We start from the raw sequence: 13,947 nt of genomic DNA on the forward strand, positions 1-13,947 counted from the left end.
AATCTTATTTTGTCAATTAGGAACATTCAGCACCCACCCGCTATCAAGGCAGCTGCCTATCATGTCATGCCCTACCTGCACAGGTGTGCTGGCTACTCAAATGATCCAATTAAGGAGGCCATTTAGTCAGCAGCAGCAGAAGTCCTGTGCCTGGACGCTCCAACAGGGGCCAGACACAAGCAGAAGCAGAAGCAGCAGAAGCAGCAGCAGCACCACCTTTTGTTTTTTGGCTGCAGCAGCAGCAAGGCCCACAGGGCTGGCTAGCTGGCTAGCCAGCAAGCAGGTAGCAATGAAAGTAGGAATCTTTCTTTTTAACCCTGTAAGGGGGTGGTGCACTGTACCCGAAGATACTGCCATATCGAGTCAATGCATAGGGCGACGGAAGCAAGCTTCGAAATCGGCCCCCGTTCTCAAAAATCCATTTAATATATGGTCCCCAGATAGGGGACGTATCAGATATTAAACTGATAAGAACAGATACTACACTTGATCTTAGCCAAAAGGCCGAGAAGCGATAACCGTGAAAGGGGCGGGCCCAACAAGGTCCCCTTCATGGGCACTATCACTGCTTGCTGTCAGGGAGGCTGCCAGACAATTTTCCATGCACACTCTGGGCTGGGGGGCAGTCAACCACCAGTACACACAGCAGAACCTAAACCCATACCATTATTGCTAAGCAGCAAGACAGGGGCCCATTGCACTCCCACGGGGCCTTTTTAAATGCAATCCATAACCCGGATTTGCCAGGAACCCTTCTTACTCCTCCTACTTGCATGTGACACTGGGCTTAGGATCTGCATAGGAAACACACACACAAGCACACACCTACCTTTGTTGCCTGCAGATGCCTCCTTGGCTGTCCCCAAACGGTATCAAACCAACACCCACGGGAAGCTGTAAGCATAGAGGACATGCCTGCACCCCATTGGACTTACCTGTGTGGGTTAAATCCGGGTTATTTGACAACCTATGGCGGTGATGGTTCTGCTCAGGCAGAGCAGTGCTGATGCTCCTCATAAAGCTGTCGCTGCTGTGAAGGTTCTAGGTGACATCACAAATCCCTATGGTTACATACACAACAAAGCTGGGTTGTTGTTGTTTACACTCTGCAAGGCCTGTGGAAGTGAGTGACATCATAGCACTGTAGTTCTGAGGGTTCAAGATGGATGCAACAATCTCCTGTTGCTTCTATGAAGGCCGTAATAGACGACATCACCAAACAGCTCCATAGCCACATACACAGCAAAGGAGAGATGTTGTTTACACCTAGTGATGTCAGTGGTATTGAGTGACATCACAGCACAGTGCTAAGGCTCCTGGGCCTGGACACAGCAGCGGCTGCAATATCTCAACGGAGAATACGTTTATATCTATGTGTGTGTGTGCGCATATATATATATATATATATATATATATATATATATATATATATATATTTCTCCGCCGAAATCACTTTTAAACCCATTTCCACCTTTTTTTCCCTTCTCTTCCTCTTACTTTTTTTTCACGTTTTTTTACGTTTTTCTCCTTTTCGCCTCTTTTCTGGGCGTATTATTCTTCTTTTTCTTCTTTTTTTTCGTCTAATGCATACCCCATCAGTGCAGCAATGCTTATTCAATACCGCCAGCAGATGGAGACACTGGGGGATAATTTTCTAAGGATTTATACTGATTTTTCCTGTCTGAATTTGTCGCACAGAAAGTTGCAGGCCAAATATGTGTGACATTTCTGCGACTTTAGCTTCTAGAGCATTTTTACAACATTATACATAGGTGCTGAATACATAAAAAGCGACTGTTCAGCGACAGACAAGTCGCATCGGCTGAAAGTAGGCCAGAATGTCAGTCCATGTTGGAGCAGGTTTAGATACAGTCTAAAGCATAGATCTCAAAGTCTGTGCACAGAATTTAGCAAGGGCCTCGCACCTTCTGATGCATCAGGTAGGTGCACAATAGCATAGCCTAACCCTCTGTACTTTGGTCTATATTGATGCGGGACATAGACAGCCAGCTGATGACCAATCCATTAGTGCAATGGATGGCTGGAAGCATTTGTCTTTGCCTTTGCAATACCACAGAAGCAATGCATGGTCAATGTACAGCAATGACACACCTGTGTGAACAGCCAGGAGACCCCCCCCCCCCCCCATGTTATGTTACATAGTTACATAGTTAGTACGGTCGAAAAAAGACATATGTCCATCACGTTCAACCAGGGAATTAAGGGGTAGGGGTGTGGCGCGATATTGGGGAAGGGATGAGATTTTATATTTCTTCATAAGCATTAATCTTATTTTGTCAATTAGGAACATTCAGCACCCACCCGCTATCAAGGCAGCTGCCTATCATGTCATGCCCTACCTGCACAGGTGTGCTGGCTACTCAAATGATCCAATTAAGGAGGCCATTTAGTCAGCAGCAGCAGAAGTCCTGTGCCTGGACGCTCCAACAGGGGCCAGACACAAGCAGAAGCAGAAGCAGCAGAAGCAGCAGCAGCACCACCTTTTGTTTTTTGGCTGCAGCAGCAGCAAGGCCCACAGGGCTGGCTAGCTGGCTAGCCAGCAAGCAGGTAGCAATGAAAGTAGGAATCTTTCTTTTTAACCCTGTAAGGGGGTGGTGCACTGTACCCGAAGATACTGCCATATCGGGTCAATGCATAGGGCGACGGAAGCAAGCTTCGAAATCGGCCCCCGTTCTCAAAAATCCATTTAATATATGGTCCCCAGATAGGGGACGTATCAGATATTAAACTGATAAGAACAGATACTACACTTGATCTTAGCCAAAAGGCCGAGAAGCGATAACCGTGAAAGGGGCGGGCCCAACAAGGTCCCCTTCATGGGCACTATCACTGCTTGCTGTCAGGGAGGCTGCCAGACAATTTTCCATGCACACTCTGGGCTGGGGGGCAGTCAACCACCAGTACACACAGCAGAACCTAAACCCATACCATTATTGCTAAGCAGCAAGACAGGGGCCCATTGCACTCCCACGGGGCCTTTTTAAATGCAATCCATAACCCGGATTTGCCAGGAACCCTTCTTACTCCTCCTACTTGCATGTGACACTGGGCTTAGGATCTGCATAGGAAACACACACACAAGCACACACCTACCTTTGTTGCCTGCAGATGCCTCCTTGGCTGTCCCCAAACGGTATCAAACCAACACCCACGGGAAGCTGTAAGCATAGAGGACATGCCTGCACCCCATTGGACTTACCTGTGTGGGTTAAATCCGGGTTATTTGACAACCTATGGCGGTGATGGTTCTGCTCAGGCAGAGCAGTGCTGATGCTCCTCATAAAGCTGTCGCTGCTGTGAAGGTTCTAGGTGACATCACAAATCCCTTTGGTTACATACACAACAAAGCTGGGTTGTTGTTGTTTACACTCTGCAAGGCCTGTGGAAGTGAGTGACATCATAGCACTGTAGTTCTGAGGGTTCAAGATGGATGCAACAATCTCCTGTTGCTTCTATGAAGGCCGTAATAGACGACATCACCAAACAGCTCCATAGTCACATACACAGCAAAGGAGAGATGTTGTTTACACCTAGTGATGTCAGTGGTATTGAGTGACATCACAGCACAGTGCTAAGGCCCCTGGGCCTGGACACAGCAGCGGCTGCAATATCTCAACGGAGAATACGTTTATATCTATGTGTGTGTGTGCGCATATATATATATATATATATATATATATATATATATATATATATATATATATATTTCTCCGCCGAAATCACTTTTAAACCCATTTCCACCTTTTTTTCCCTTCTCTTCCTCTTACTTTTTTTTCACGTTTTTTTACGTTTTTCTCCTTTTCGCCTCTTTTCTGGGCGTATTATTCTTCTTTTTCTTCTTTTTTTTCGTCTAATGCATACCCCATCAGTGCAGCAATGCTTATTCAATACCGCCAGCAGATGGAGACACTGGGGGATAATTTTCTAAGGATTTATACTGATTTTTCCTGTCTGAATTTGTCGCACAGAAAGTTGCAGGCCAAATATGTGTGACATTTCTGCGACTTTAGCTTCTAGAGCATTTTTACAACATTATACATAGGTGCTGAATACATAAAAAGCGACTGTTCAGCGACAGACAAGTCGCATCGGCTGAAAGTAGGCCAGAATGTCAGTCCATGTTGGAGCAGGTTTAGATACAGTCTAAAGCATAGATCTCAAAGTCTGTGCACAGAATTTAGCAAGGGCCTCGCACCTTCTGATGCATCAGGTAGGTGCACAATAGCATAGCCTAACCCTCTGTACTTTGGTCTATATTGATGCGGGACATAGACAGCCAGCTGATGACCAATCCATTAGTGCAATGGATGGCTGGAAGCATTTGTCTTTGCCTTTGCAATACCACAGAAGCAATGCATGGTCAATGTACAGCAATGACACACCTGTGTGAACAGCCAGGAGACCCCCCCCCCCCCCATGTTATGTTACATAGTTACATAGTTAGTACGGTCGAAAAAAGACATATGTCCATCACGTTCAACCAGGGAATTAAGGGGTAGGGGTGTGGCGCGATATTGGGGAAGGGATGAGATTTTATATTTCTTCATAAGCATTAATCTTATTTTGTCAATTAGGAACATTCAGCACCCACCCGCTATCAAGGCAGCTGCCTATCATGTCATGCCCTACCTGCACAGGTGTGCTGGCTACTCAAATGATCCAATTAAGGAGGCCATTTAGTCAGCAGCAGCAGAAGTCCTGTGCCTGGACGCTCCAACAGGGGCCAGACACAAGCAGAAGCAGAAGCAGCAGAAGCAGCAGCAGCACCACCTTTTGTTTTTTGGCTGCAGCAGCAGCAAGGCCCACAGGGCTGGCTAGCTGGCTAGCCAGCAAGCAGGTAGCAATGAAAGTAGGAATCTTTCTTTTTAACCCTGTAAGGGGGTGGTGCACTGTACCCGAAGATACTGCCATATCGGGTCAATGCATAGGGCGACGGAAGCAAGCTTCGAAATCGGCCCCCGTTCTCAAAAATCCATTTAATATATGGTCCCCAGATAGGGGACGTATCAGATATTAAACTGATAAGAACAGATACTACACTTGATCTTAGCCAAAAGGCCGAGAAGCGATAACCGTGAAAGGGGCGGGCCCAACAAGGTCCCCTTCATGGGCACTATCACTGCTTGCTGTCAGGGAGGCTGCCAGACAATTTTCCATGTACACTCTGGGCTGGGGGGCAGTCAACCACCAGTACACACAGCAGAACCTAAACCCATACCATTATTGCTAAGCAGCAAGACAGGGGCCCATTGCACTCCCACGGGGCCTTTTTAAATGCAATCCATAACCCGGATTTGCCAGGAACCCTTCTTACTCCTCCTACTTGCATGTGACACTGGGCTTAGGATCTGCATAGGAAACACACACACAAGCACACACCTACCTTTGTTGCCTGCAGATGCCTCCTTGGCTGTCCCCAAACGGTATCAAACCAACACCCACGGGAAGCTGTAAGCATAGAGGACATGCCTGCACCCCATTGGACTTACCTGTGTGGGTTAAATCCGGGTTATTTGACAACCTATGGCGGTGATGGTTCTGCTCAGGCAGAGCAGTGCTGATGCTCCTCATAAAGCTGTCGCTGCTGTGAAGGTTCTAGGTGACATCACAAATCCCTTTGGTTACATACACAACAAAGCTGGGTTGTTGTTGTTTACACTCTGCAAGGCCTGTGGAAGTGAGTGACATCATAGCACTGTAGTTCTGAGGGTTCAAGATGGATGCAACAATCTCCTGTTGCTTCTATGAAGGCCGTAATAGACGACATCACCAAACAGCTCCATAGTCACATACACAGCAAAGGAGAGATGTTGTTTACACCTAGTGATGTCAGTGGTATTGAGTGACATCACAGCACAGTGCTAAGGCTCCTGGGCCTGGACACAGCAGCGGCTGCAATATCTCAACGGAGAATACGTTTATATCTATGTGTGTGTGTGCGCATATATATATATATATATATATATATATATATATATATATATATTTCTCCGCCGAAATCACTTTTAAACCCATTTCCACCTTTTTTTCCCTTCTCTTCCTCTTACTTTTTTTTCACGTTTTTTTACGTTTTTCTCCTTTTCGCCTCTTTTCTGGGCGTATTATTCTTATTTTTCTTCTTTTTTTTCGTCTAATGCATACCCCATCAGTGCAGCAATGCTTATTCAATACCGCCAGCAGATGGAGACACTGGGGGATAATTTTCTAAGGATTTATACTGATTTTTCCTGTCTGAATTTGTCGCACAGAAAGTTGCAGGCCAAATATGTGTGACATTTCTGCGACTTTAGCTTCTAGAGCATTTTTACAACATTATACATAGGTGCTGAATACATAAAAAGCGACTGTTCAGCGACAGACAAGTCGCATCGGCTGAAAGTAGGCCAGAATGTCAGTCCATGTTGGAGCAGGTTTAGATACAGTCTAAAGCATAGATCTCAAAGTCTGTGCACAGAATTTAGCAAGGGCCTCGCACCTTCTGATGCATCAGGTAGGTGCACAATAGCATAGCCTAACCCTCTGTACTTTGGTCTATATTGATGCGGGACATAGACAGCCAGCTGATGACCAATCCATTAGTGCAATGGATGGCTGGAAGCATTTGTCTTTGCCTTTGCAATACCACAGAAGCAATGCATGGTCAATGTACAGCAATGACACACCTGTGTGAACAGCCAGGAGACCCCCCCCCCCCCCCCCCCCCATGTTATGTTACATAGTTACATAGTTAGTACGGTCGAAAAAAGACATATGTCCATCACGTTCAACCAGGGAATTAAGGGGTAGGGGTGTGGCGCGATATTGGGGAAGGGATGAGATTTTATATTTCTTCATAAGCATTAATCTTATTTTGTCAATTAGGAACATTCAGCACCCACCCGCTATCAAGGCAGCTGCCTATCATGTCATGCCCTACCTGCACAGGTGTGCTGGCTACTCAAATGATCCAATTAAGGAGGCCATTTAGTCAGCAGCAGCAGAAGTCCTGTGCCTGGACGCTCCAACAGGGGCCAGACACAAGCAGAAGCAGAAGCAGCAGAAGCAGCAGCAGCACCACCTTTTGTTTTTTGGCTGCAGCAGCAGCAAGGCCCACAGGGCTGGCTAGCTGGCTAGCCAGCAAGCAGGTAGCAATGAAAGTAGGAATCTTTCTTTTTAACCCTGTAAGGGGGTGGTGCACTGTACCCGAAGATACTGCCATATCGGGTCAATGCATAGGGCGACGGAAGCAAGCTTCGAAATCGGCCCCCGTTCTCAAAAATCCATTTAATATATGGTCCCCAGATAGGGGACGTATCAGATATTAAACTGATAAGAACAGATACTACACTTGATCTTAGCCAAAAGGCCGAGAAGCGATAACCGTGAAAGGGGCGGGCCCAACAAGGTCCCCTTCATGGGCACTATCACTGCTTGCTGTCAGGGAGGCTGCCAGACAATTTTCCATGCACACTCTGGGCTGGGGGGCAGTCAACCACCAGTACACACAGCAGAACCTAAACCCATACCATTATTGCTAAGCAGCAAGACAGGGGCCCATTGCACTCCCACGGGGCCTTTTTAAATGCAATCCATAACCCGGATTTGCCAGGAACCCTTCTTACTCCTCCTACTTGCATGTGACACTGGGCTTAGGATCTGCATAGGAAACACACACACAAGCACACACCTACCTTTGTTGCCTGCAGATGCCTCCTTGGCTGTCCCCAAACGGTATCAAACCAACACCCACGGGAAGCTGTAAGCATAGAGGACATGCCTGCACCCCATTGGACTTACCTGTGTGGGTTAAATCCGGGTTATTTGACAACCTATGGCGGTGATGGTTCTGCTCAGGCAGAGCAGTGCTGATGCTCCTCATAAAGCTGTCGCTGCTGTGAAGGTTCTAGGTGACATCACAAATCCCTTTGGTTACATACACAACAAAGCTGGGTTGTTGTTGTTTACACTCTGCAAGGCCTGTGGAAGTGAGTGACATCATAGCACTGTAGTTCTGAGGGTTCAAGATGGATGCAACAATCTCCTGTTGCTTCTATGAAGGCCGTAATAGACGACATCACCAAACAGCTCCATAGTCACATACACAGCAAAGGAGAGATGTTGTTTACACCTAGTGATGTCAGTGGTATTGAGTGACATCACAGCACAGTGCTAAGGCTCCTGGGCCTGGACACAGCAGCGGCTGCAATATCTCAACGGAGAATACGTTTATATCTATGTGTGTGTGTGCGCATATATATATATATATATATATATATATATATATATTTCTCCGCCGAAATCACTTTTAAACCCATTTCCACCTTTTTTTCCCTTCTCTTCCTCTTACTTTTTTTTCACGTTTTTTTACGTTTTTCTCCTTTTCGCCTCTTTTCTGGGCGTATTATTCTTATTTTTCTTCTTTTTTTTCGTCTAATGCATACCCCATCAGTGCAGCAATGCTTATTCAATACCGCCAGCAGATGGAGACACTGGGGGATAATTTTCTAAGGATTTATACTGATTTTTCCTGTCTGAATTTGTCGCACAGAAAGTTGCAGGCCAAATATGTGTGACATTTCTGCGACTTTAGCTTCTAGAGCATTTTTACAACATTATACATAGGTGCTGAATACATAAAAAGCGACTGTTCAGCGACAGACAAGTCGCATCGGCTGAAAGTAGGCCAGAATGTCAGTCCATGTTGGAGCAGGTTTAGATACAGTCTAAAGCATAGATCTCAAAGTCTGTGCACAGAATTTAGCAAGGGCCTCGCACCTTCTGATGCATCAGGTAGGTGCACAATAGCATAGCCTAACCCTCTGTACTTTGGTCTATATTGATGCGGGACATAGACAGCCAGCTGATGACCAATCCATTAGTGCAATGGATGGCTGGAAGCATTTGTCTTTGCCTTTGCAATACCACAGAAGCAATGCATGGTCAATGTACAGCAATGACACACCTGTGTGAACAGCCAGGAGACCCCCCCCCCCCATGTTATGTTACATAGTTACATAGTTAGTACGGTCGAAAAAAGACATATGTCCATCACGTTCAACCAGGGAATTAAGGGGTAGGGGTGTGGCGCGATATTCGGGAAGGGATGAGATTTTATATTTCTTCATAAGCATTAATCTTATTTTGTCAATTAGGAACATTCAGCACCCACCCGCTATCAAGGCAGCTGCCTATCATGTCATGCCCTACCTGCACAGGTGTGCTGGCTACTCAAATGATCCAATTAAGGAGGCCATTTAGTCAGCAGCAGCAGAAGTCCTGTGCCTGGACGCTCCAACAGGGGCCAGACACAAGCAGAAGCAGAAGCAGCAGAAGCAGCAGCAGCACCACCTTTTGTTTTTTGGCTGCAGCAGCAGCAAGGCCCACAGGGCTGGCTAGCTGGCTAGCCAGCAAGCAGGTAGCAATGAAAGTAGGAATCTTTCTTTTTAACCCTGTAAGGGGGTGGTGCACTGTACCCGAAGATACTGCCATATCGAGTCAATGCATAGGGCGACGGAAGCAAGCTTCGAAATCGGCCCCCGTTCTCAAAAATCCATTTAATATATGGTCCCCAGATAGGGGACGTATCAGATATTAAACTGATAAGAACAGATACTACACTTGATCTTAGCCAAAAGGCCGAGAAGCGATAACCGTGAAAGGGGCGGGCCCAACAAGGTCCCCTTCATGGGCACTATCACTGCTTGCTGTCAGGGAGGCTGCCAGACAATTTTCCATGCACACTCTGGGCTGGGGGGCAGTCAACCACCAGTACACACAGCAGAACCTAAACCCATACCATTATTGCTAAGCAGCAAGACAGGGGCCCATTGCACTCCCACGGGGCCTTTTTAAATGCAATCCATAACCCGGATTTGCCAGGAACCCTTCTTACTCCTCCTACTTGCATGTGACACTGGGCTTAGGATCTGCATAGGAAACACACACACAAGCACACACCTACCTTTGTTGCCTGCAGATGCCTCCTTGGCTGTCCCCAAACGGTATCAAACCAACACCCACGGGAAGCTGTAAGCATAGAGGACATGCCTGCACCCCATTGGACTTACCTGTGTGGGTTAAATCCGGGTTATTTGACAACCTATGGCGGTGATGGTTCTGCTCAGGCAGAGCAGTGCTGATGCTCCTCATAAAGCTGTCGCTGCTGTGAAGGTTCTAGGTGACATCACAAATCCCTATGGTTACATACACAACAAAGCTGGGTTGTTGTTGTTTACACTCTGCAAGGCCTGTGGAAGTGAGTGACATCATAGCACTGTAGTTCTGAGGGTTCAAGATGGATGCAACAATCTCCTGTTGCTTCTATGAAGGCCGTAATAGACGACATCACCAAACAGCTCCATAGCCACATACACAGCAAAGGAGAGATGTTGTTTACACCTAGTGATGTCAGTGGTATTGAGTGACATCACAGCACAGTGCTAAGGCTCCTGGGCCTGGACACAGCAGCGGCTGCAATATCTCAACGGAGAATACGTTTATATCTATGTGTGTGTGTGCGCATATATATATATATATATATATATATATATATATATATATATATTTCTCCGCCGAAATCACTTTTAAACCCATTTCCACCTTTTTTTCCCTTCTCTTCCTCTTACTTTTTTTTCACGTTTTTTTACGTTTTTCTCCTTTTCGCCTCTTTTCTGGGCGTATTATTCTTCTTTTTCTTCTTTTTTTTCGTCTAATGCATACCCCATCAGTGCAGCAATGCTTATTCAATACCGCCAGCAGATGGAGACACTGGGGGATAATTTTCTAAGGATTTATACTGATTTTTCCTGTCTGAATTTGTCGCACAGAAAGTTGCAGGCCAAATATGTGTGACATTTCTGCGACTTTAGCTTCTAGAGCATTTTTACAACATTATACATAGGTGCTGAATACATAAAAAGCGACTGTTCAGCGACAGACAAGTCGCATCGGCTGAAAGTAGGCCAGAATGTCAGTCCATGTTGGAGCAGGTTTAGATACAGTCTAAAGCATAGATCTCAAAGTCTGTGCACAGAATTTAGCAAGGGCCTCGCACCTTCTGATGCATCAGGTAGGTGCACAATAGCATAGCCTAACCCTCTGTACTTTGGTCTATATTGATGCGGGACATAGACAGCCAGCTGATGACCAATCCATTAGTGCAATGGATGGCTGGAAGCATTTGTCTTTGCCTTTGCAATACCACAGAAGCAATGCATGGTCAATGTACAGCAATGACACACCTGTGTGAACAGCCAGGAGACCCCCCCCCCCCCCCATGTTATGTTACATAGTTACATAGTTAGTACGGTCGAAAAAAGACATATGTCCATCACGTTCAACCAGGGAATTAAGGGGTAGGGGTGTGGCGCGATATTGGGGAAGGGATGAGATTTTATATTTCTTCATAAGCATTAATCTTATTTTGTCAATTAGGAACATTCAGCACCCACCCGCTATCAAGGCAGCTGCCTATCATGTCATGCCCTACCTGCACAGGTGTGCTGGCTACTCAAATGATCCAATTAAGGAGGCCATTTAGTCAGCAGCAGCAGAAGTCCTGTGCCTGGACGCTCCAACAGGGGCCAGACACAAGCAGAAGCAGAAGCAGCAGAAGCAGCAGCAGCACCACCTTTTGTTTTTTGGCTGCAGCAGCAGCAAGGCCCACAGGGCTGGCTAGCTGGCTAGCCAGCAAGCAGGTAGCAATGAAAGTAGGAATCTTTCTTTTTAACCCTGTAAGGGGGTGGTGCACTGTACCCGAAGATACTGCCATATCGGGTCAATGCATAGGGCGACGGAAGCAAGCTTCGAAATCGGCCCCCGTTCTCAAAAATCCATTTAATATATGGTCCCCAGATAGGGGACGTATCAGATATTAAACTGATAAGAACAGATACTACACTTGATCTTAGCCAAAAGGCCGAGAAGCGATAACCGTGAAAGGGGCGGGCCCAACAAGGTCCCCTTCATGGGCACTATCACTGCTTGCTGTCAGGGAGGCTGCCAGACAATTTTCCATGCACACTCTGGGCTGGGGGGCAGTCAACCACCAGTACACACAGCAGAACCTAAACCCATACCATTATTGCTAAGCAGCAAGACAGGGGCCCATTGCACTCCCACGGGGCCTTTTTAAATGCAATCCATAACCCGGATTTGCCAGGAACCCTTCTTACTCCTCCTACTTGCATGTGACACTGGGCTTAGGATCTGCATAGGAAACACACACACAAGCACACACCTACCTTTGTTGCCTGCAGATGCCTCCTTGGCTGTCCCCAAACGGTATCAAACCAACACCCACGGGAAGCTGTAAGCATAGAGGACATGCCTGCACCCCATTGGACTTACCTGTGTGGGTTAAATCCGGGTTATTTGACAACCTATGGCGGTGATGGTTCTGCTCAGGCAGAGCAGTGCTGATGCTCCTCATAAAGCTGTCGCTGCTGTGAAGGTTCTAGGTGACATCACAAATCCCTTTGGTTACATACACAACAAAGCTGGGTTGTTGTTGTTTACACTCTGCAAGGCCTGTGGAAGTGAGTGACATCATAGCACTGTAGTTCTGAGGGTTCAAGATGGATGCAACAATCTCCTGTTGCTTCTATGAAGGCCGTAATAGACGACATCACCAAACAGCTCCATAGTCACATACACAGCAAAGGAGAGATGTTGTTTACACCTAGTGATGTCAGTGGTATTGAGTGACATCACAGCACAGTGCTAAGGCTCCTGGGCCTGGACACAGCAGCGGCTGCAATATCTCAACGGAGAATACGTTTATATCTATGTGTGTGTGTGCGCATATATATATATATATATATATATATATATATATATATATATATATATATATATATATTTCTCCGCCGAAATCACTTTTAAACCCATTTCCACCTTTTTTTCCCTTCTCTTCCTCTTACTTTTTTTTCACGTTTTTTTACGTTTTTCTCCTTTTCGCCTCTTTTCTGGGCGTATTATTCTTCTTTTTCTTCTTTTTTTTCGTCTAATGCATACCCCATCAGTGCAGCAATGCTTATTCAATACCGCCAGCAGATGGAGACACTGGGGGATAATTTTCTAAGGATTTATACTGATTTTTCCTGTCTGAATTTGTCGCACAGAAAGTTGCAGGCCAAATATGTGTGACATTTCTGCGACTTTAGCTTCTAGAGCATTTTTACAACATTATACATAGGTGCTGAATACATAAAAAGCGACTGTTCAGCGACAGACAAGTCGCATCGGCTGAAAGTAGGCCAGAATGTCAGTCCATGTTGGAGCAGGTTTAGATACAGTCTAAAGCATAGATCTCAAAGTCTGTGCACAGAATTTAGCAAGGGCCTCGCACCTTCTGATGCATCAGGTAGGTGCACAATAGCATAGCCTAACCCTCTGTACTTTGGTCTATATTGATGCGGGACATAGACAGCCAGCTGATGACCAATCCATTAGTGCAATGGATGGCTGGAAGCATTTGTCTTTGCCTTTGCAATACCACAGAAGCAATGCATGGTCAATGTACAGCAATGACACACCTGTGTGAACAGCCAGGAGACCCCCCCCCCCATGTTATGTTACATAGTTACATAGTTAGTACGGTTGAAAAAAGACATATGTCCATCACGTTCAACCAGGGAATTAAGGGGTAGGGGTGTGGCGCGATATTGGGGAAGGGATGAGATTTTATATTTCTTCATAAGCATTAATCTTATTTTGTCAATTAGGAACATTCAGCACCCACCCGCTATCAAGGCAGCTGCCTATCATGTCATGCCCTACCTGCACAGGTGTGCTGGCTACTCAAATGATCCAATTAAGGAGGCCATTTAGTCAGCAGCAGCAGAAGTCCTGTGCCTGGACGCTCCAACAGGGGCCAGACACAAGCAGAAGCAGAAGCAGCAGAAGCAGCAGCAGCACCACCTTTTGTTTTTTGGCTGCAGCAGCAGC

General features: G+C 46.2%; 6 non-coding genes across 6 annotated transcripts; all 6 read right to left on the bottom strand.

The window, feature by feature from the left end:
* Nucleotides 1-325: 325 nt before the first annotated feature.
* On the bottom strand, nucleotides 326-516 carry LOC130325930 (U2 spliceosomal RNA). Its single transcript, XR_008870652.1, has one exon. It is a non-coding gene; the product is annotated as a U2 spliceosomal RNA (small nuclear RNA).
* A 2,094-nt stretch (nucleotides 517-2,610) lies between these two features.
* LOC130325921 (U2 spliceosomal RNA) lies at nucleotides 2,611-2,801 on the bottom strand. The gene has a single exon (XR_008870644.1). It is a non-coding gene; the product is annotated as a U2 spliceosomal RNA (small nuclear RNA).
* A 2,099-nt stretch (nucleotides 2,802-4,900) lies between these two features.
* On the bottom strand, nucleotides 4,901-5,091 carry LOC130325932 (U2 spliceosomal RNA). The gene has a single exon (XR_008870654.1). It is a non-coding gene; the product is annotated as a U2 spliceosomal RNA (small nuclear RNA).
* Nucleotides 5,092-7,187: 2,096 nt separating this feature from the next.
* LOC130325933 (U2 spliceosomal RNA) lies at nucleotides 7,188-7,378 on the bottom strand. Its single transcript, XR_008870655.1, has one exon. It is a non-coding gene; the product is annotated as a U2 spliceosomal RNA (small nuclear RNA).
* A 2,079-nt stretch (nucleotides 7,379-9,457) lies between these two features.
* Nucleotides 9,458-9,648, bottom strand: LOC130325931 (U2 spliceosomal RNA). Its single transcript, XR_008870653.1, has one exon. It is a non-coding gene; the product is annotated as a U2 spliceosomal RNA (small nuclear RNA).
* A 2,090-nt stretch (nucleotides 9,649-11,738) lies between these two features.
* LOC130325934 (U2 spliceosomal RNA) lies at nucleotides 11,739-11,929 on the bottom strand. Its single transcript, XR_008870656.1, has one exon. It is a non-coding gene; the product is annotated as a U2 spliceosomal RNA (small nuclear RNA).
* Nucleotides 11,930-13,947: the final 2,018 nt, after the last annotated feature.

This window comes from Hyla sarda, unplaced genomic scaffold, assembly GCF_029499605.1.
Source record: "Hyla sarda isolate aHylSar1 unplaced genomic scaffold, aHylSar1.hap1 scaffold_2770, whole genome shotgun sequence".
NCBI classification, from domain to species: domain Eukaryota; kingdom Metazoa; phylum Chordata; class Amphibia; order Anura; family Hylidae; genus Hyla; species Hyla sarda.